Source organism: Sapajus apella, unplaced genomic scaffold (assembly GCF_009761245.1).
Source record: "Sapajus apella isolate SASKATOON/1434 unplaced genomic scaffold, GSC_monkey_1.0 scaffold58, whole genome shotgun sequence".
NCBI lineage: Eukaryota > Metazoa > Chordata > Mammalia > Primates > Cebidae > Sapajus > Sapajus apella.
The window spans coordinates 11,034,388-11,056,821 of NW_022436998.1; the positions used below are offsets into that span (position 1 = coordinate 11,034,388).

The 22,434-nt window shown below is 36.0% G+C and overlaps 1 long non-coding RNA gene across 1 annotated transcript; it reads left to right on the forward strand.

Moving 5' to 3' along the window:
• The first annotated feature begins 3,559 nt into the window (after window positions 1-3,559).
• Window positions 3,560-22,011, forward strand: LOC116528461. Its single transcript, XR_004259038.1, has 3 exons — window positions 3,560-3,570; window positions 8,365-8,371; window positions 21,645-22,011. It is a non-coding gene; the product is annotated as an uncharacterized LOC116528461 (long non-coding RNA).
• The last annotated feature ends 423 nt before the right edge of the window (window positions 22,012-22,434 follow it).

A 22,434-nucleotide genomic window follows, 5' to 3' on the forward strand; every position in this document is an offset into this window, starting at 1 on the left:
TGGGGAGGCCTCACAATCATGGTGGAAGGCAAGAAGGAGCAAGTCATGTTTTACATGGATAGCAGCAGGAAAAGAGAGAGAGCTTGTGCAAGGAAACCCCATTTTTAAAATCATCAGCTGTCATGAGACTTAATCATTATCAGAAGTACAGCACAAGAAAGACCCACCTCCGTGATTCAGTAACCTCCCACCACGTTCCTCCCATAAAATGTGGGAATTATTGGATTACAATTCAAGATGAGATTTGTGTGGGGACACAGCCAAACCATATCATGATCCAACATTTCTCAATTAAGAGAATACATGTTGAATAAGAGAACTTACCCACAACTATAGCAGGAGACATATCACTCTTTGTTGAGGCACACATGATGCTAAATCATGATTTAGGCCATCTAGCTATGCCATAGTCCTGAAGGATAAGAAGGGTAGCTAGCTACTGGTGCCTCTCAAGGCCAGAGGGGATTATATTGATGGTGTTTGTGCAGAACTTCAAATCTTCAAGCATAAGCCTGAGATCCCAATTTTGCCAATAGTTAATTTATGTCATTATAGGTAGAGGAAATGTATGATATAGACTGGTGGACTATTATTTTGAAGGTTTCTCAAAAAAACATACCTCCAGATAAGGCAGAAAAACAATTCATAAGTGCTAGAAGAAGGTAAGCAGAGTTAATGTGGTTATACTTACCAAGGAAAAAGAGAAAAAGTTTTTTTTTTTTTTTTTTTTTTTTTTTTTTTTTTTTAAGGAGATAATTTCACTAGGCTACCTTGGAAACTAGCTCTTTTTCTTCCACTGTTAGAATAAATAGGCTTATTTTACTTTTCCTAGATGTCATCCTAGAAGTATAGTAGTGTTGGATAAACTTTTCAAAAATGAACCAATTTATGCTATTCAAAAATTCCAGTTTGTACCTTTAAGAAATTTAAATGTAAAGAAAATATATAACACATTCTCTTTTATGGTAATGACCTACAGCTAGTTTCAGAATAAGTTTTGCAATTCCATAAGAATTCCTCTTGTTGGGACTCTGGTTCTTGGCAAAGGTGAGAAAATCAGGCTAACATGATTTTTACTCAGTTGAAATACGAAGGCTTTTGTTTTTGTTTTGTTTAATCTGTATGTTCCCAGTAGAAAAAAATTCTTCATTTAGTTAGAAAAAAAATGTTACTATGTTTGTCTCTCACTATACAAATTGGCAAATATTTTCATTTGCTTTCCAAGGGAAAAGAAAAACTAACAAAAAGTGTACAGTCACCAAGAAGTTATTTTCCCAAAGTAGACAAGAAAACACATCACTATATCCCATTTTCCTTTATGAAAGTACAGAAAGTATTTGAAGAACACTAATGTTCCTGGAAGCTTCAGGGTGATAGAAACTCAGTTTCCAATGCTCTTATCTCTGCTCAGAGGCTCTGTTTTTGTACAGATCAGGGATTTCTAAAACATTTATTGTAATGAATTGTATATAGATTCTACTCATCCTAACTCCACAAAACATTTCCATGTCGGTGAAACAGATGGTTGAGCACAATTAGGTTTTTGGCAGAACTGTAAATACAGTGAGTCCTTTTCTCTGGTGTCTTACTGCCACGTTGCTTAAGTGTATCATAGAGGGAGATCAATAGAAAACCATTTATGTGACAGAGTTCTGCTGCTTTTTTCCTCTTTGGAAAGTTGATGACTTCTCATTATGTTAGTATTCTCAATTTATATTTTGCTAAGTGCACTAATTGGAAAGCAAGTTTGCATGTCTAAGTGGCTGATATTTTACATTGTGTTCCATGCATTTTACTGTTATTGAAAAAACTGGATTATTTCAAATTTGATAAGAGAAAAATTTTAAACAAAAATTATGTTGGAAAGTAAATATTTTTTAGCCTTTGCTCAGGTTGCTGTGTGGGAAAAGAGGTTATTAATCCATTTGATAAAGGGTACTGTCCATATGGCTGTCAGTTCTTCTAAAGGCTTTGCTTCCTTGGATACTACAACTAGATCAATCAGTCCAATCAATGACTACTTTACAACACATGCTATTAAAAATAATTAAAGGTATGTTCCAGAGAAGAATCATTTATATATTAACTCTCTTACTGGAAATAAGAGGACCTCAAAAGGTTATGAATTATACAGATCTGTAAGAGGACATTTGATAGTAAGTGATGATAAGCCACTTTTGAGCTGATTTCCTTACTTACCTATGCCAAACGTACTCTTTTTCTTAAATGGTAAATTCTTTGAATTCCTTTGAGTGTTCTTATTTGAGTACAGGAAGACATTTCCCAGCTTCTTTGGCAGTTACACTGAGGCCAACTAACTGGGTTCTGGTCAATAGGATTTGTGCAATATTTACACTTCAAATACAAGCTTAATTTTTGAATAAAAATATTTTTCTGCCAGCCATTGAAAATATTTTCTGATTTTTTTAACATCATTAGACAATCATCTTCAAATTTTATTATTAGTCAATTTCAGTGCAGCCTCAACAGCACTTTCATATCACAAGTAATCCAAAGAGGGACATGCTTGTAGAAAGCATAAACATCAGCCACCCAAAAGTAGGTATCAGGAATCATTTTTAAAACTACACATTCTAAAACTTAGCATTGAACATAGATATCTTTTTACAGGTAACAATAGGTGCTCACTTAGCTCTTTCAATTACCTCTTCCTCCATATATGATATTTCCTAGCCCTCTTTGCAGTTTTTCTTTCTCTCTTTTTTTTTTTTTTTTTTTTTTTTTTTGAGCCAAGTTACTTGGCTCTAGCAAGTGGGATTTGAGCAGGAGTAATACCCACACCTGTCTCTTGAAATACACCACAAGATACTTCACTGTTTCTTTTCTTTCCTCTCAGTTCTTGACCACGTATTCATGATGATATAGCTACAACACAGGTAGCCCCTCTCAGTCTTGTTTACTAAGTGGCTATGTGGAGCAAAGTATCACTCTTTCCTCCCACTGATATTCAGTGGATCCATAAGATAAGCATTAAATGCATTTTTTTTTTTAGTTAGGCCACTGAGATTGGGGTTTAATTTGTTTCTACATCATAGGTAAGCCTATCCTGATTAATATAAAATGACAGATGTTACCAATATGTCAACTGTAGTATTGAACTATAACGTGCTTCAGCATAAGAATTCTAAAGGCCAGGCATGGCGCCTCATACCTGTAATCCCAGCAGTTTGGGAGGCCAGGGCAGGTGGATCACCTGTGGTTGGGAGTTCAAGGCCAGCCTGACCAACATGGAGAAACCCCATCTCTATTAAAAATACAAAATTAGCTGGGCATGGTGGTGCATGCTTGTAATCACAGCCACTAGGGAGGCTTAGGCAGGAGAATTGCTTGAATCGGGAGGCAGAGATTGCGGTGAGCTAAGATCATGCCATTGCACTCCAGCCTGGGCAACAAGAGTGAAACTCTGTCTCAAAAAAAAAAAAAAGCTATGTATAATAATAATTTGTTGAAATAAGTATTGGGTGAAGACAGCTGAGATCTTTTGAAGAAGGTGCATGCAAAAATACTCCATCTCGAGGGTATGTTAACTGGTTTTGTGTTTTGCCTTTAGTGACTATGCCTTTATCTTTTGAAGTACAGTCCTATGTAGTAGTAGGAAAAAGCTTACACCCAGCATCAGCTGCTGTTTCTTGGGTTGGGTTTTCTGGTTTGCAGCCATTTTTCTGAGTATGTCTTTGATCATCAGTAGAAATAACAAAGTTCTTCTGTTTATCTCAATTGATTGCATAAATCTAGCCAAATGCAGTGCCTGTCAGTTTCTTTTCATTATAGACCAAACACTTTTGCTTGTTGGCTTTGCTTTGCTTAGAAATGCCTTGGAGAATTCATGGATTTCATGGGGCAAATAAATCACCAAAAATGGTATGCAATATTTTGGTTTATATTTATGTTTTCAGCTTGAGTGGTTCTAGGACTTTCATTACAGGAGCTAATTTCAGAATAAGCAAACATTATGAATTATCTCTTTGGCTACATATGAATCATAATCTCAGTGAATCAGGAAACTGGCTGAATACCAATTTGTCAAAGCAAGCATGCACAGCAGCTGCTTGAGCTGTAAATTTATGGGGATACAAAAGTAAAAGAGCAGTGAATATGTAATCGAACATTTCTAATGCAACTACAAGTGGTTGTGATGAACATGTTGGAAACTGGATTTATTAGAAACCTAGTCCAGGTTTTTTTTTTTTTTTTTTTTTTTTTTTTTTTTGAGAGAGGGTCTGGCTCTGTCGCCCAGGTTGCAGTGCAGAGGCACAATCATAGCTCACCATAGCCTCAAGCTCCTGGGCTCAAGTGATCCTCTCACCTCAGCCTTCCTTGTAGCTGGGACTACAGCATGTGCCATCATGCCTGCCTACTTTTTTATTATTATTTTTTTTTTTTTTAGAGGCAGGGCTACACCATGTTTTCCGGGCTGGTCTCAAGCTCCTGGGCTCAACCAGTAGTCTTACCTCAGCTTCCCAGTGCTGGGATTACAGGTGTCAGCCACTAAACCCAGGCCCTAGTAAAATTCTGAAGTAAGAAATAAGCTCTATCTATGAACAAGATGTCTATATTAACTTATCTTTCTCTTCATAGTATCTAACTATTTTTAATGTAATATGATGTACTATGATAGCCCAGAGGAAAAAACACAACTCGAGGTATAAACTCATTTTCAACAAATAAACTTTTATAAGACTGACATAATGATGCCTATCATATTTTAATAGAAATTTGTATCATTTTAGGAGATTTAGTGGCTTTAATTAGATGTAATTTTTTAATCATTACCAACCACAATATCTTACTTATTTTTAAATTGTTATGGGGTTTTGCCTTTTTTGTATTGTTACCTACTATAATGCAAACAACAAAATATATTGAAAAGAGTTGCAATGTACTGAATGTGTTCTCTTCAAATTTATTTGTTGAAGACCTAATCCTCAAAGTGATTGTATTAGGAATTGCGGCCTTTGGTAGGGAATTAGGTTTAGATGTAGTCCAGAGGCTGAAGCCCCCATGATGGAATCAGTGCCCTTATAAGAAAGGTGAAAAGAGCCGGGTGCGGTGGCTCACGCCTGTAATCCCAGCACTTTGGGAGGCCGAGGTGGGTAGATCACGAGGTCAAGAGATCAAGACCATCCTGGTCAACATGGTGAAACCCCGTCTCTACTAAAAATACAAAAAATTAGCTGGGCATGGTGGCGTGTGCCTGTACTCCCGGCTACTCAGGAGGCTGAGGCAGGAGAATTGCCTGAACCTAGGAGGCGGAGGTTGCGGTGAGCCGAGATCGCGTCATTGCACTCCAGCCTGGGTAACAAGAGTGAAACTCCATCTCAAAAAAAAAAAAGGTGAAAAGATACCAGAGATTCTTCTCTCAGAGATAACACAGCTGTATGCAAAGCTGGAAGAGGGTCCAGATCTGAATCAGCTAGCACCTTTAACTTTGGATTTCTAGACTCCCGTCTGTGAGAAATACATGTTTGTTATTTAAGCCACCAGGTCTATAGTATTCTGGTAGAGTATCCCAAACTGACTGAGAAAAGAGTCATACAGCTGCCATAGTTATGTTGGTATTTCTCCCATAATCTAATGTACATTTATTTTTCCACTCAATGAAGAAATGGTCTGGTTGTTCTGAAAAGGTGCAAAGATTGAGTCAGTGACCGTTTTCTCCTCCTCATGATCTCTCTCCTGTCCAGATACGCTCCTATTCCTTAGGCACTCAACCTATCCTATCATTTACAAGAAGTGAGGTGCCATATTTGGCTATGAAAATCAGAAATAGAAATACAGCTTTGTCGTTAAATGGAAATAGCACAATTCTTGTATTGATAAAATGTTTATAACCTTAGTATATTTAATTTAATAAATGTGTATTATGAGGAGATTTTTGCCCATTACAGGAAAATAAATAAGAGACCTATCAGACCCAAGAAGATGAATAAATAAGAGTAGGAGAAAATAATGATACAAGTAGCCAAAGTTCCTGACAGAGGTAAAATATGACCCCAGAGAAAACAGAGTTCTTTTAATTTCACCTGAGTGCTGATATACACTGAATGACTTTGTTTCTACAAAATTATATGTTGAAATTTAATTCCCAATGTTATGGTATTTGGAGATGGGGTCTTTCTGAGGTGATTAGGTCATGAGAGTAGAGAGCTCATGAATGGGATTAAAGTTCTCATAAAATGGCCTTAGAGGGTTTTTTCACTCCCTGCCATCATTTGAGTAGATTTCAGAGGAAGTATTGAAATACCTGGATGTTCAGGCAGAAGTCTGCTGCAGGGGCACAGCCTTCATAGAGAACCTCTACTGGAGTAGTACATAGAGGAAATGAGGAACTGGAGCTCCCACAGGGAGCCCCACTAGGGCATTGTCCTCCAGACCCAGAATGTTAGATCCACCAACACCCTGTACCATGTGCCTGGAAAAGCTTCAGGCACTCACCATCACCTTGTGAAAGCAGCCACAGGGACTCTACCCTGCAGAGCCACAGGAGTGGACCTACCCAAGGCCTTGGAAGCCCACTCTTTGTGTCAAAGTTGCCTGTCTGTGAGACATGAAGTCAGAGGAGATTATTTTGAAGCTTGAAGATTTAATGACTTTCCTGCTGGATTTTGGACTTTCATGGGGCCTATAGCCCCTTTGTTTGGCTGATTTCTCCCTTGTGGCATGGGAGTGTTTTGCCAATGCCTGTACCCCCATTGTATCTACAAAGTAACTAACTTTTTTTAAATTTTACAGGCTCATTGGTCAAAGGGACTTGCTTTTTCTTGGATGAGACTTTGGACTTGGACTTTTGAGTTAATGCTTAATGAGTTAAGATTTTGCAGAACTGTTGGGAAGGCATGATTGTATTTTGAAATGTGAGAAAGACATGAGATTTGGGAGGGGCCAGGGGCAGAAAGATATGGTTTGGTTTTACATCCCCACTTAAATCTCATTTCAAATTGTAATCCCCACGTGCTCAAAGAGGAGCTGAGTGGGAGGTGAGTGAACCCTGTGGGCAGGCTTCTCCCTTGCAGTTCTTATGATAGTTAGTTCCCATCAGATCTGCTTGTTTTTTGTTTGTTTGTTTGTTTGTTTTGAGATGGCATCTTGCTCTTTCACCAGGCTGGAGTGCAGTGGCAGAATCTTGGCTCACCGCAACCTCCATCTCCCAGATTCAAACGATTCCCTTGCCTCAGCCTCCTGAGTAGCTGGGTCTACAGGTGCTCACCACCGCGCCCAACTAATTTTTTATATGTTAGTAGAGATGGGTTTTCACCATGGCCAGGATGGTCTCCATATTCTGACCTCATGATCCGCCCTTCTTGGCCTCCCAAAGTGCAGGGATTACACGTGTGAGCCACTGCGCCTAGCTGAGATCTGCTTGCTGTTTTTTTTTTTTTTTGAGACGGAGTTTCACTCATGTTACCCAGGCTGGAGTGCAATGGCGCGATCTCGGCTCACCGCAACCTCCGCCTCCTGGGTTCAGGCAATTCTCCTGCCTCAGCCTCCTGAGTAGCTGGGATTACAGGCACGCACCACCATGCCCAGCTAATTTTTTGTATTTTTAGTAGAGACGGGGTTTCACCATGTTGACCAGGATGGTCTCGATCTCTTGACCTCGTGATGCACCACTTTCCCATTTGCTATTTCTTTTACCACCATGTGAATACGTGCTTGCCTTTCTTTTGCCCTTTCAACTTAATTGTAAGTTTCCTGAAGCTTCCCCAGCCATGCCTTCTGTACAGCATGTAAAATGGTGAATCAAACTTTTTTTCTTTACAAATTGTCCAGTCTCAGGTAGCTCTTTATTGCAGTGTGTGAACGACCTAATACTCTATTCTATGGTAATTTGTTATTGCAGCCTAAACAGACTAAGTATTAATTAACTCTAATGATAAAGACAAGGGAAGGTTTCTTAGAGAATGGTGTAGAGTTTGGTGGGCAGTGCTAATAGAATTAAAAGCTAAGAACTTTTGAAAAAGGCAAGTAGGGTTTGAGTTTCTACTTGGACTCCTATGTCTGCACTTTCTGGAGGCTTCTCACTGTATGTGTAATAGGGAGTCATGACAAAATGCATATCTTATGTCTTGTCTTAGGTGTAAATGAAACACTAGGAGGAAAGTCTGAGAGGTGTCTAGTCAGCCATCAATGATCATAGCAGTGGTTATTGTACAAACTGTTTGATTTGCTAAGTACTCTTTATACTAATGAAGGCAAATTTAATTTGGGATTAAACATTGAAGCAGAAATTGAGATCCATACCATTAGGAGGTTTCTCAAAAGAGCCAAGAAGATGTGGATTCCTGAATTTGATAATAAAATCCCACATTTAGAAGTCTGCAGTAAAAGGGGATTGGGGATCAGATACAAAGTTACAGTTAGAAGAAAATAGTGCTGGTGTTCCATTTCATAGTAGGGTGTCTACAGTTAACTATAATATATGTTTCAAAACAGCTAGAAAAAAAGAACTAATAATTGTTTGACATAAAAGATATGCTAATTACCCTAATTTGATCATTATGGCATATGTGCATGTACCAAAATGTCACATTATACTCCATAAGTATGTGTAATTATTAAATGTCAGTATAAATCAAATGAAAAAAACTGAAAAATACCTCCAATAAATAAGAGCAATTAAAAAACAGCACGTAATTTTCATTGATTAAGTATTGTGTGAAGAGAGAAATGAACACACTGACTTAAATTAACTCATTTAATTTTCAACTGTCTTTTTGTGTAGATGCTAATATTATCCCTATTTTATAGAAGAGAAAACTAAGGCACTAAGTAATGTTAGTGACCATACCAGCAAGGGGTTAATATTGAAGAAGGGTACCCAAAGTCTGACAGGTGGTGTTAGATACAGAAGTCGAAACCAAGCACTCTGACTCTTAGTTCCATCAACACAATTTGTTAAATGCCCACACATTTTTGGAATAATGGGCTTTAATTTGTTCATAATGAGTATTGCAATGTAGGAATTTGCAGTGGATCCTCCTTAATCCAAATGCTCAAAATTCTGTAAGAATGTTTAAAAGAGAGATGACACTTTTATGAATGAGAAGTGACTCGCATTAGCTAACTTCTTATTCTGTTATAGCTGGAAATAAACCAAAGAGCATATTGGAGTTATTAACAGAGAGAATTCATTTGGATCATATTCCTGTCTTAATGGGTCTCAAATTACCCTGAGGGGTGAATAAATCATCCCATGTACTAAAAATGGTTCTTGAATAAGCCAGATTCTTTTTCAGTTCAAAACTTCATAAAAGTGAAGATTAGAGAGTTAACAGAAAATTACCTGGTATTTTCTGAATAATGTGAAATGTATGGCACCCAGAAATATCAAACTGATTTGGAAACTTGACAATAAAAGGAAAAATAAACATCATTTTGTGTGGTAATAAAAAAAAATCTGATTGATTTTTAAATGTTAATCCTGAGTTCAGAGCGTCAGATAAATCTGGATTATGTGCCAGAAGCTGAAATTCAAGCAGGTTGTCAATCCATTGAGGTTGGGGGCAGAGATCAGAATCTGGTACAAGTGAAGTGCTACGCTATGCAGGGCAGGACAAGAGATTGGAAGAGCTATGGAGATAGGACCCCTATACACTTATGCATGGGCTTTTCATAAGTTACTGACCAAATTCTGGACTCAACATTTTCACAATATTAGTACCCAGGCTATCCTGAGAAAAGGTGCTTCAGTGTTGAGAGCAAAAATAGAGATACTAGAAGTGAAGCAATGCTGAGGAATGTTGGTGTCCATACCAGCAAGGAGTTAGTGACGTAGTGACATCAGGTAATATCCTGGGAAGCTACCTCAGACGCCAGAGACACATTGATTCAGAAGTACTAGGCATACCCTAGGGCAAGTTCCTCAGTCTTAACACTGTAGGTATTGGCCCAGGTAATTCTTTGTTTTGGGCTCTTACCCACTAGGTGCAAGTACAGTTTCCCCTACTTAAGGCAGCTAAAAACACCTCCAGACATTGCCAAATCACCTATAGACAACTGACTTAGACTGTAAAGTAAGGAAGTATCTAAGAGACTAATCAGATAACAAGAAGATGAATAAATGGAAAGTATACCACATAGTGAAAAACTTTTAGAAACAAATGTGAAATAAAGTGTGGCTCTGATTTTGGTATAAGACAATTTTGAATACAAGCCTTGAAATCATTAAATAGTATATAGAATGGCACTTTATATAAAGTTGTATTCTATGACTCATAATGAAGATATATGGTATATAAATATGCCCAGACATAATGTAATTAGTAAGGCTGATTTAATGGGTTGAAATTTAATGGAGTGAACAACAAAAACTGCTAGTACACAATTTCTTAGATTGCTGATTAAATGTTCTTAAAATTTGATCATTTTTGCCTTTATTTTATTTCTGTATTTGAAAATTTTAGCCCATATTTGGTTGAAAGAACATGTCAACACATTTCATAAACAAAAAGCAATTAAACCAAAATTAATTTTTAAAACTACAGAAAAATAAAGACCGTAAAGCTTAAGGGTACATTTACTAAAAATAAAATCTTGAGTAACAAAATGGGAATTTATATTAAAATTTCAGAACATCCAGAAAATAATAAAAATAAAACTCTGTGCATGTATGTAGATAGGTGTATGCTATATGTGTATATATGATAGAGGTACATGTAGATAAATAATTTTAAACTGTATATTAATTTTTAGTTAAAAACAAGAAAGTAGTTTATATAGATATGTTATTAAGCAAAAAATAAAATGATATGAATGGTTGTTTTAGACCAGTCATAGAGAAATACTTAAATTTCAACTTAAACAAATGTTATAATTTAACTTTTGTTTCAAGTCATTGTTAACTCAAACCAAAAAATGACCTCAAATGAATTCTGCAATTTCAGCCCATCACTTATCTTTTATCCTGTTCCATAATATATTTGAATGATGTTCACCAGGAGACAAATTTAATGAAAATCAAATATCTTACTAATGGAATGCTCAAGTCTTTCCATGAGATGTAAGCCATTGTTGTTGTTTATTTAATTAGAAAAACCCTTTATAAAAATGAGTTAAATGCAGTTATTCTTATAGATAAACATCTTTTCGTTTTCAGGTTGCTTTGGTAATTTGATTAACTTGATTAATTTAGCACATCTGTCTTTTATTTTTCCCAGGTTCTTCTGTGGTATAAAGATATTATACACTCTTTCATTACTCTGCCTAATAATTACCTAATGAGAGATATTTAACTGGAGGAAAAATTTTTTTTTAATTTTAAATAATGAATCCAAGCTCTTTGGCAATATATAATCATAAGTAAAGTAGATTTTATTACAAGCCTTATTTATATAACTAATAATTTAACTTTTTACTGACGTTATTCTATATCAAATTATTTATTTATAACTTGTCTAATTTGTTCTTTTGTTATGAAAAAATACACTTAGAATAACGTTATCTGTAGTTAGGAGGCACTTTAACATCAATTGATGCAACTGTATATCCACGGGAGAAATTTCCTGCAGTATCCTGACAAAGCACTATTCTATTTTTGATTAATTACTTCAGTGAGAAAGAGGACTGAATAGGTTAAAGAAGTCAGTCTTATTGAAAAACTAAAGTATTCAAAATCAAACTCAACATTTATCTGAAGTTTTATTCTTTACACAACTTTCTCCCACGTTTGTTTAGAACATCCTATTATGGATTCGAAGATAGCAATTACATGTTTACAGGCCCATAATACACCACCTTAGGCTTCTTTATTTAGCCTGTTACAGGCCTCCCCAATGCTCTCTTCACTACTGTTTAATTTTCTCCCAGTCAACTTTGTCTTTTGTCTCAGTCAACTTCATCTTTTTTCTCAGTAAAGGGCAGAAATCAATTAAGACTGTAAGCTGCCATATTGGTAACAACATAAGCCATTTCACAAAAAGACATTATGAAAATCAGTGTTACTATTTCCTAAGGCAAGGATCCTTCCATGCAGCAATTTCATTCAGTGGGATATGTACTAAAACTTAGTGACACTGACTTTAGAAGATAAAACATCTTTGAATTACTCAAGAAATTCTCAGTAGCACAGGTGTGGTGTTTTTGATAGGCAAACTGTATCTTTCCTCTATTGATTTATTTTGTGTTACTACACAAACAGCTGTTAAACTCCTCCCAGGCATTTTCCTGAGTAGGAGCTAGTGATAAATACTTTTTACTTAATTTTTGTAGATTTTATACTTATGATATCATAACTATGAAGAGAGGTTCTCACTTCCGGGGCATCTCTAAGTGGATTTAGTTTTAGCTGGAGCAACCGCTTCATATAATTGAACTCTCAGCCATAATCTCAGCTCACTTGATTTTCTGGTTGTGGTTCAGAGTCTTCTCTTTCAAATAGGTCTGTTTTTCTCCTTTCCTCCTATACTGAAACATATGCTTTCTAATAAATGCCCTAATATTATTTCATATTAACTAACTATATATATTACACAAAATATCCCATAAACACCATGTATTTTTCTCTAAAAATATATTTGATCAAATACATGATCTATTTTTATAACTAAAGCTATAATTTTCTCTATTTCAACATAAGGAATTACCTCCTGAACCGTACTACTTATTCAGTCCCCTCACTGATAATATTTGGAATTAAGTTCCTCTTCTTACCTTAATGAACTGTGTAAACTTGAAGAAAACAATTTATCTTACCTGTAAAGTGTTGAGGTACATATGGGGTATATATTGAATAGATTGTAGATATTATTTCTTTCTTTTTATCAATCCAGTCTTCTCTCTTTCTTTACCTTACTCATCAACTGAATCTTAACAAGTTATTCTTACATTTTATTTTTTCTAAAATATAAATGTAATTATTTTTTTTGGAAACTCAGAATTTATTTCAGCTAATTATACAGTTATTTTGCTGTATAATAATTTTTAACAAAAGTAATTTCAGTTTTGAATTCTCCACAAGTTTCATATGCCTGACTTTGATGTCTTTATTTAAAGAAATGTTAACACATCAGGGCTCTTTACAGTGTTATATCTTCACTCTTAGCTCAGTACTCTCCCAATGCCCCTAAGATAACATTAGGTGCCCATTATATATGTTCCCAGTGCAGCCTTTAATTGCTCCTTAGTAATATATTTTAATTGTAAGTGATGGTTTGCTTGTCCATTTCTTTTTTTTTTTTTAATTATAATTTAAGTTCTGGGATACATGTGCAGATTGTGCAGGTTTGTTACATAGGTATACACGTGCCATGGTGGTTTGCTGCATTCATGCTCCCATCATCTCTACGTTAGGCATTTCTCCTAATGTTATCCCTCACCAATGCCCCACCCCTGCTATCCCACCCCTAGTCCCTCCACCACCTGAGAGAACTCGGAGTGTGAGGCTCCTCTCCTTGTGTCCATGTATTCTCAGTGTTCAATACCCTCTTATGAGTGAGAACATGCGGTGTTTGGTTTTCTGTTTTTGTGTCAGTTTGCTGAGAATGACAGCTTCCAGGTTCATCCATGTCCCTGCAAAGAACACAAACTCATCCTTTTTAAAGGCTGCATAGTATTCCATGGTGTATATGTGCCATATTTTCTTTATCCAGTCTATCATTGATGGGCACTTGGGTTGGTTCCAAGTCTTTGCTGTTGTAAACAGTGCTGCAGTAAACATACCTGTGCATGTGTCTTTATAATAGAGTGATTTATAATCCTTTGGGTATATACCCAGTAATGGTATTACTGGGTCAAATGGTATTTCTATTTCTAGATCCTTGAGGAATTGCCACACTGTCTTCCACAATGATTGAATTAATTTACACTTTCACCAACAGTGTAAAAGCATTCATGTTTCTCCACCTCCTCTCCAACATCTGTTGTCTTCAGATTTTTTAATGATCACCATTCTAACTGGTGTGAGATGGTATCTCAATGAGGTTTTGATTTGCATTTCTCTAATGACCAGTGATGATGAGCTTTTTTTCATAGCTTTGTTGGCTGCATAAATGCCTTCTTTTAAGAAGTGTCTGTCTGTCTAAGATTTTTGTAGATTCTGGTTATTGGTGCTTTGTCACATAGGTAGATTGCAAAAATTTTTTTTCATTCTCTTGGGTGCCAGTTCACTCTAATGATAGTTTGTTTTGCTGTGTAGAAGCTCTTAAGTTTAATTAAATCTCACTTGTCTATTTTGGCTTTTGTGACCATTGCTATTGGTGTTTTAGTCATGAAGTCCTTGCCTATGTCTATGTCCTGAATGGTATTGCCTAGGTTTTCTTCTAGGATTTTATGGTGTTAGATCTTATATTTAAGTGTTTAATCCATCTGGAGTTAATTTTTATATAAGGTATAAGGAAGGGTTCCAATTTCAGCTTTCTGCATATGACTAGCCCGTTTTTCCAACACCATTTATTCCCCATTGTTTGTTTTTGTCAGGTTTGTCAAAGATCAGATGGCTGGAGATGTGTGGTGTTATTTCTGAGGCCTCTGGTCTGTTCCATTGGTCTATAGCTCTGTTTTGGTAACAGTTTTGATTACTTTAGCCTCATTGTATAATTTGAAGTCTGGCAGTATGATGTCTCCAGCTTTATTCTTCTTGCTTAGGATTGTCTTGGCTATGTAGGCTCTTTTTTGGTTCCATATGAAGTTTAATTGTTTTTTCCCCTCGATTCTGTGAAGGAAGTCAATGGTAGCTTAATGGGAATAGCATTGCGTCTATAAATTACTTTGAGCAGTATGGCCATTTTCACAATATTGATTCTTCCTAACCATGAGCTTGGAATGTTTTTCCATCTGTTTGTGTCCTCTCTTATTTCCTTGAGCAGTGGTTTGCAGTTCTCCTTGAAGAGGACCTTTGTTAGTTGTATTCCTAGGCATTTTATTCTCTTTGGAGCACTTGTGAATGGGAGTTCACTCATGATTTGTCTCTCTGTTTATATGTTATTGGTGTATAGGAATGCTTGTGATTTTTGCACATTGATTTTTTATCCTACGACTTTGCTGAAGTTTCTTATCAGCTTAAGGAGATTTGGGGCTGAGACAATGGGGTCTTCTAAATATACAATCATGTCATCTGCAAATAGAGATGGTTTGACTTCCTCTTTTCCTAATTGAATACACTTCATTTCTTTTTCTTGCCTGATTGCTTTGACTAGATCTTCCAATACTATGTTGAATAGGAGTGGTGAGAGAGGGTATCCTTGCCTTGTGTCAGTTTTCAAAGAGAATGCTTCCAGTTTTTGCCCATTCAGTATGATACTGGCTGTGGGTTTGTCATAAATAGCTTACTATTTTGAGATACATTCCATTGATACCTAGTTTACTGAGAGTTTTTAGCATAAAGCGCTGTTGAATTTTGTCAAAGGCCTTCTCTGCATCTATTGAGATAAACGTGTGGTTTTTGTCTTTAGTTCTGTTTCTGTGATGGCTTATGTTTACAGATTTTTGTATGTTGAACCAGACTTGCGTCCCAGGGATGAAGCCAACTTGATCACGATGGATAAGCTTTTCGATGTGCTGATAGATTTGGTTTGCTAGTATTTTATTGAGGATATTTGCATCAACATTCATCATGGATATTGGCCTGAAATTTTCTTTTTTAGTTGTGTCTCTGCCTGATTTTAGTATAAAGATGATGTGGGTCTCATGAAATGAGTTAGGGAGAATTTACTCTTTTTGTATTGTTTGGAATAGTTTGAGAAGGAATGGTACCAGTTTCCCTTTTTATATCTGGTAGAACTCGGCTGTGAACCTGTCTGGTCCTGGACTTTTTTTTGGTTGGTAGGGTATTAATTACTGCCTCAATTTCAGACCTTGTTATTGGACTATTCAGGGTTTCAACTTCTTCCTGGTTTAGTCTTGGGAGGGTGTAAGTGTCTAGGAATTTATCCATTTCTTTTTTTTTAGGGGAATACCAGTTCTGTTTCACTGGCATTTCAGGTGCCACTGGTGTATGAGGAAAAAAAAAAATGGCTGAGGCTAAAATGGCTGCCCAGTTTTATGCTGGAAACCCAGGGTGCTGGAGGTGTAGACACTGAAGGGAATCTCCTGGTCTGCCGGTTGTGAAGACCATGGGAAAAGCGCAGTATTTAAGCCAGAGTGCCGGAGTGTCTGGAAAAGTTCCTAATGGCTTCCCTTGGCTAGAAGAGGGAGTTATCCGGCCCCTTGAACTTCCTGTGTGAGGCGACACCCCACCCTGCTTCGGTTTACCTTCCTTTGGCTAAACACACTGTCTAATCAGTCCCAGTGAGATGAGCCCGGTACCTCAGTTGGAAATGGGGAGATCACTCACCTTCTGGCTTGCTGTCACTGGGAACTGCGGACTGGATCTCTTCCTATTTGGCCATCTTGGCAGAAGTCCCTGCTTGTCCATTTCTTTAAGAAGATGAAAAGTGAATTGAGAACGCGACTCCTGTTCACCGTCATTACCTCTGAGTCTAGCAAGCATACAAATGACATTCAATACACATTGTTGAATGGATGCATCAGTTGACATTTTCTGTTTCTATTGCCCTTGTCCCAGGGTGGCACTAATCTATAAATGAACAGTGTTTTTCAGTCAGTTATATAAAGTTGAGATATAGTAGACTAGTGAGACTGATGCTTTTATCTCACAAAATATTAGAATGAATGATTGAATGAACATTGTCTAAAAATGTAGCAAGCAAATTTCATGGATTGCTAATTTGATCAACATCAATGCTTTTGTTGTATGGGAAATATAACTATGGCATATTTAATTATTACTATGTAGTTCATAAAAAGAGGCCAATATAGTCATGTATATATGTAGAATAAAATTTAGACTTAATATCTACCATAGATAAATACTTTGACTTTTTAATAAAAGATAATATATGGACTTATGCTAAGGCTAGGTCTCCAGGAGGTATTGAATATAGTAGTCAGCTGAAGACGGGATTATGTCAGGAAATGACAGAAAGACCTTAGTTGGCATGATTTGCTGTCCCTTAACACAACTAAAGAAAGCTCTCCCAGGGTTATATGGGAATTGATAAATTTAAAGCCCTCCCAGGGTTATATGGGAATTGATAAATTTGGTTTCCTTTCATCACTGCAGCAGCAGTGGGAATATTTTTCTGGCCTATATCTCCCAGGACGATGAGCCCTATAAATATAAGAGATCTTCAGGTATGCTTCAGGTATGGGTTATTATATGGCAGACACATTGTCTTTGTAAAAAGCTAAAAATCAATGGCTAAAATATTTTCTGATACTTACGTATATATTTCATTTTAGATATTTAAAAAGAACTTGTTAGTACCGTCATTTGCATTTGTCATGTCAATTGTACTATCTGGTTACGAATTATTGGTTTTTCCAAAAATGTATCTTCAGTATAGGTGTGAGCACAAATTCTGTGCCTTATGGACTGTGTGTAAAGCTGTGTAAAATGACCCTCACAGTTTAGTATCCCTCTCCTCCAGTGTCCATACCCTGCATAATCTCCAAGACAATAATGTTAATGAATTTTACTTTCATGTTAGTTTATTTTGTATGGTATAATTGACTTTAAGAAAGGGAGGACCTCTAGGTGGTGATGACCTAATCACCAAGCCCCTTAAAATAATTTGCCCTGGCAGGTAGCAAAAAAAGTCAGAGACTATTCAAAATTCAAAAAGTGAGAAGGACTAAATGTGTTTTGCTGACTGACTTGAAGATGAAAGGGTTCACATGGAAAGAACATGCAAATGGACTGTAAGAACTGAGAGAAATGCCCAAACCATAAGCCCTAAAAAAAAATCCCAATCACAGGAAACTAGATTATGCCTAAAGTTTGAATGAGATTAGAAACAGAGTTCTTTCCATAGCCTCCAGGAAAGAATTCGGTATTGGTTTCAGCTTTGTGACATCTTACTCAGAGTACCTAGTCCTGCCATGCCAGGTTCGTGACAGACAGAAACTATAATTACTTGGTGTCGTTTTACGTCCCTGAGTTTGTGGCAATGCAGCAATAAAAAAAAATACAGGTTGAGCCAGAAAATATTTGGATGTTAGGAATAAAGTTTTCATTAAAGTTAGTGAATCGTAGATATTATCCTTCTTGAAAAGAATATAGAAGCTCATACATTGTTAGGTGGATGTTTCTCTCTGAATAAAAAAAGTTTTTCAAAATGTTAATCATTGCCCCAGTGGAGGTGGCTTTAAGGCATCTTTACAAACTGTTTTGATGGATTCTTAGAATGTGCATTTCATTCATTTATTTCTGTCCTGCCTTTAAAATCCTTAAAGGCATCTTGAAGGTGAGCAAATCGTAAATGCAAACAGTGCTTAACTGTTTCTGGTGTGTTCGCTTGCTACCAGAAGAATCTGTAGTATTTCTGCAGTAGTGATACATCCTCAGTGAAAAGACTGAAAAAGTTTGACTAACTTTTGAAGCAGTGGGAGAAAATAAAGTTCTTATTTAGTACTGAAGGGTTTTTTTTCCCATCTTCCCAGACACCAACATGCTAGGAGGCTTCCACGTGTGCCTTCATTTATTGTTTGCTTTTTCAGACACTAGAGGAGTTTACTGCTTCTTCCCTCTGACTGATTCCCCTAGCAAGCCTCTACCTCACTTGAAACTCTCTTCCACTTCTTTTGCCTCTTTCTCTAATACTACCCTCATGCAGCAGCAATGAGCAGGATAAGTTCCATTCCTCTCTCTTACGTCACTCAGAGTTCCACTTGAGTTCATGTAACAACTAGTATAAAAATGTTAAAAATATAGACAGTTTTCACATCTATTCCTTTTGGCTAAAAGACAAGAAGTTTTAACTGTAATATTTTCTTTGCAGCACTGCTTCAGAGAGAGCATCTCTTTGTAAACTCTAGTCCTGAACAAAGGAAATTAGTTTATAGGATTGGCTTTGCCATTAGCTGGATAGTTTGGGTAAGTCATGTGTAATCTCTGGCCCCTTACAGCCTACTTTTTTGTTAGTTTCTTACTCTTCTAGTCTTTGGTGAAAATAAAAGTGGTCTTTTGCTAGTTAGAATAACTCCAGGTTTTTTATAATTTGAAATTTCCTGGCAGTGGACTCTGAGATGGAGATTAGCTGGACTATGAGTCATTTAAGAACAAAGGTAAATATATAACAATCAGACATTTGTTTGATGTGAATCTTAATTGAGTAGGCCTTTGATAGGAGAGGTTATAACTAATTTAAATGTTCTACCTTAATTGGAAAGCAGTAAGGGCTCATTATTATTTCATTCTCATTCACTCCAATGCATTTAAATAGACTTTCTTGCTCTTTGAGTTCAGTGAGTCCATGTTAAAAGGAGTACACTAAATAAAATTAATATTTCAACACAATTTCGAAGAGACAAAACCAAGAGGACTTTATAATAGACCTGTACAAACGAGTCATAGAACTTTCAAGAAAAGTTTTTAAGTAAGTATGTGTCATATCATAGCAATAGGAAAGAATACAACACAAAATAAATTCTCTGATAATTTAATAAGATATCATAATTATTTAAAAAATGCAAATATTTAATGTAGAAACAAGCATTTACCTAAACATAGACACTTTGACTAATTTTGAATTAATCAAAATTCATTGAGAAATTGAATATGAAACGATATTGCTTAGAGGTAGAAAAATATCTGAGATTTGAAGATAAATCATGAGAAGGAACAGAAGGAAACAAGAAGTGAAAATGAAAATATGCAGCTAATAATAAAAAGTCTTCAGTTCCTAAATTTCCAGTTTCCACTGCTCTTCTTTACCAAAAGGCCTAACTTTATTATCTACGTCTTGAATTCACTAAGATTCTCATCACATCAGTAGCTTCTATTCCTGACTTGAGTATATATCTATACATTGCAAGAAGGAGCAAAAGAGCAGTTTTATCCACTTCAAAATGTTGTTTGAAGATCACATGAAATATTGGATATACAAAAATATGGAAGGCTTGGTGGTATGTGAAATAAAATAATGTAAATAAATGAGAACATTCCTTTTGAGTGCCTTTGAGTTCTATTAAACATTGAATAAAATATCTCTCCTCTGCTAGTAAAGAGAGTATCTTGAAAATGGCTGACTCTGAGTTTGGGTTATCCTTCATCTTTAGAACCATTTGTCTATAGTTTACAAAATGTGACAGTGTTTAGGGGAAATAACTCATGTTTTTATATAGTCTCTAAAATAGTCTCTCATTACGTGTTTGACTTTTGCCAAAATAACCTGCATGGCTGTATAAGCCTGTGTAAGTGATAATCATTATCACAGAGACCAGAGTGTTGTACTTGATCCCAGAGAGTAAAAGAGGTTACTGAAATATATTTGTAGGTCTACTTTCATATAGAGAGAATAAGCATCTGCAAGGGGAAGGTAAACATTAACCTCCTCAGACTTCTGTGGACTACGGAATGGTTCATTCAATTCACCCGGCAGTAACTGTTGAGGGTACATTTTATTTATCTACCAGACAAGGTTGAATGAACACAGCAGGTAAGATTCTTATTCTTGTTATACTTGCATTCTTTTGGAGATGGAAGAGATGGGTAAGGCTAAGAGCTAAGAAGAAAATAGATCAAGTGTTTGAGCTCATAATGGGTAGACGCTGTGATTCAGAATATTCATCAGAAAAAAAGGCATGCTATCTCTGAATAGAGTAATAAGAGATGACCCTCTGAGAAAGAGGTAGTGGATATGAGATATAAAAGATGAAGAAAAGGCAGCCAGGTGAAGGTCTTCTGAGAGCATTTAAGTCAGAGAAGAGCGACTACAGAAAATGGAGAAAAGGTTAGCATATTTGAAGATAAAAATGAAAGTTTGAATATATTTTGCTTATGGACATACGGGTTGAACATAGCTTAAATGTGGAGGGGGGGAATCTTTAATTGGAAAGGACAAAGTCAGCTGATAGTTGGATAAAATTTATAGCTTTAATAGCAAACTTGACTTCTCAAGATTTCTGTTATATGGAAATATTTTTGCCCAAGCACTTCTTAATGCATTTCACTTTTATTGTGCTTTCACTCAGGAATATTAATTTGCAGTACTTTTGTAAGTTGTGTTGTCATGATATTAATTAGCCATATATTTCTTTATTCTTAATTAACTCTGCCACTTGCCATGGAGAGCATCTTTTGACTACATATAATCTCAGTTTTGAATTTGTCACAAAATACATTTTAAATTAGAAAGTAGGAGCAATAAAACATTGCATTGGTAACATCCTAATGGTGATTTAAAAATCTTACTAAATGTGACTATGTCTGTGTGTTTATGGGAAAAATACTCCCTTCAATATAAAACTTGCCCCTTATTATTCTAACTTTGTATATATTATTTTTTGAAATACATGGGAATATAGCTAACCAAGGAGGTGAAAGATTTCTAAATAGAGAACTATAAAACTGCTGAAAGAAATCATAAACCATACAAATAAACAGAAAAACATTCCATGCTTATAAATTGGAAGAACCAATATTATTAAAATGTCCATACTGCCTCAAAGCAATTTATATATTCAGTGCTATTTTTATCAAACTACCAATTCCATTTTTCACATAATGAGAAAAAAAATATCTAAAATTCATATAAAACCAAAAAAGAGCCTGAATAGCCAAAGCAATCCTAAGCAAAAATAACAAATCTGTAGGCATCACACTGCCAAACTTCAGACTATACTATAAGACTACAGTAACCAAGACAGCAAGGTACTGGTACAAAAAGATACACAAGGACCAATGGAAAACAATAGAGAAGTCAGAAGTAAAGGCATACGCCCCCAGCTACTTATCTTCAAAAGAGCCAATGAAAATAAGCAACAAGGAAAGGACTCCTTCAATAAATGGTACTGGAATAACTGGCTAGCCATGTGCAGAAGAATAAATCTGGACTCCTGCATTTCACAATATGCAAAAACTAAAGTTGAATTAGACGTAAGGTTTAAATGTAAGACCTCCAACTATTAAAATCCTAGAAGAAAACCAAGGAAATACCCATCTTAATATCAGCCTTGGCAAAGCATTTATGGCTAAGTCCCCAAAAGCAATTGCAAAAAAAAAAAGGACAAGTGGACCTAATTAAGCTAAAGAGCTTATGCATAGCAAAAGAAACTACTAACAGAGTATACAAACCTACAGAATGGAAGAAAATATTTGAAAAGATCCAGAATCTATATAAGGAACTTAATAAGCAAAAAACAAATAACTCCATTAGTAACTGGGCAAAGAACACCAGCAGAACTTCTCAAAAGAAGACATCCAAGTGGCCAACAAACATATGAAAAAATGCTTGTCATTACTAATCATCAGAGAAATGTAAATCAAAACCCCAATGAGATACCATCTCATATCAGTCAAAAAATGCCTATCTATTAAAAAGTGAATAAAATAACAGACACAGATGAGGCTACAGAGAAAAGGGAATGCTTATACACAGTTGATGGCAATGAAAATCAGTTTAGCCTCTGGGAAAAGCA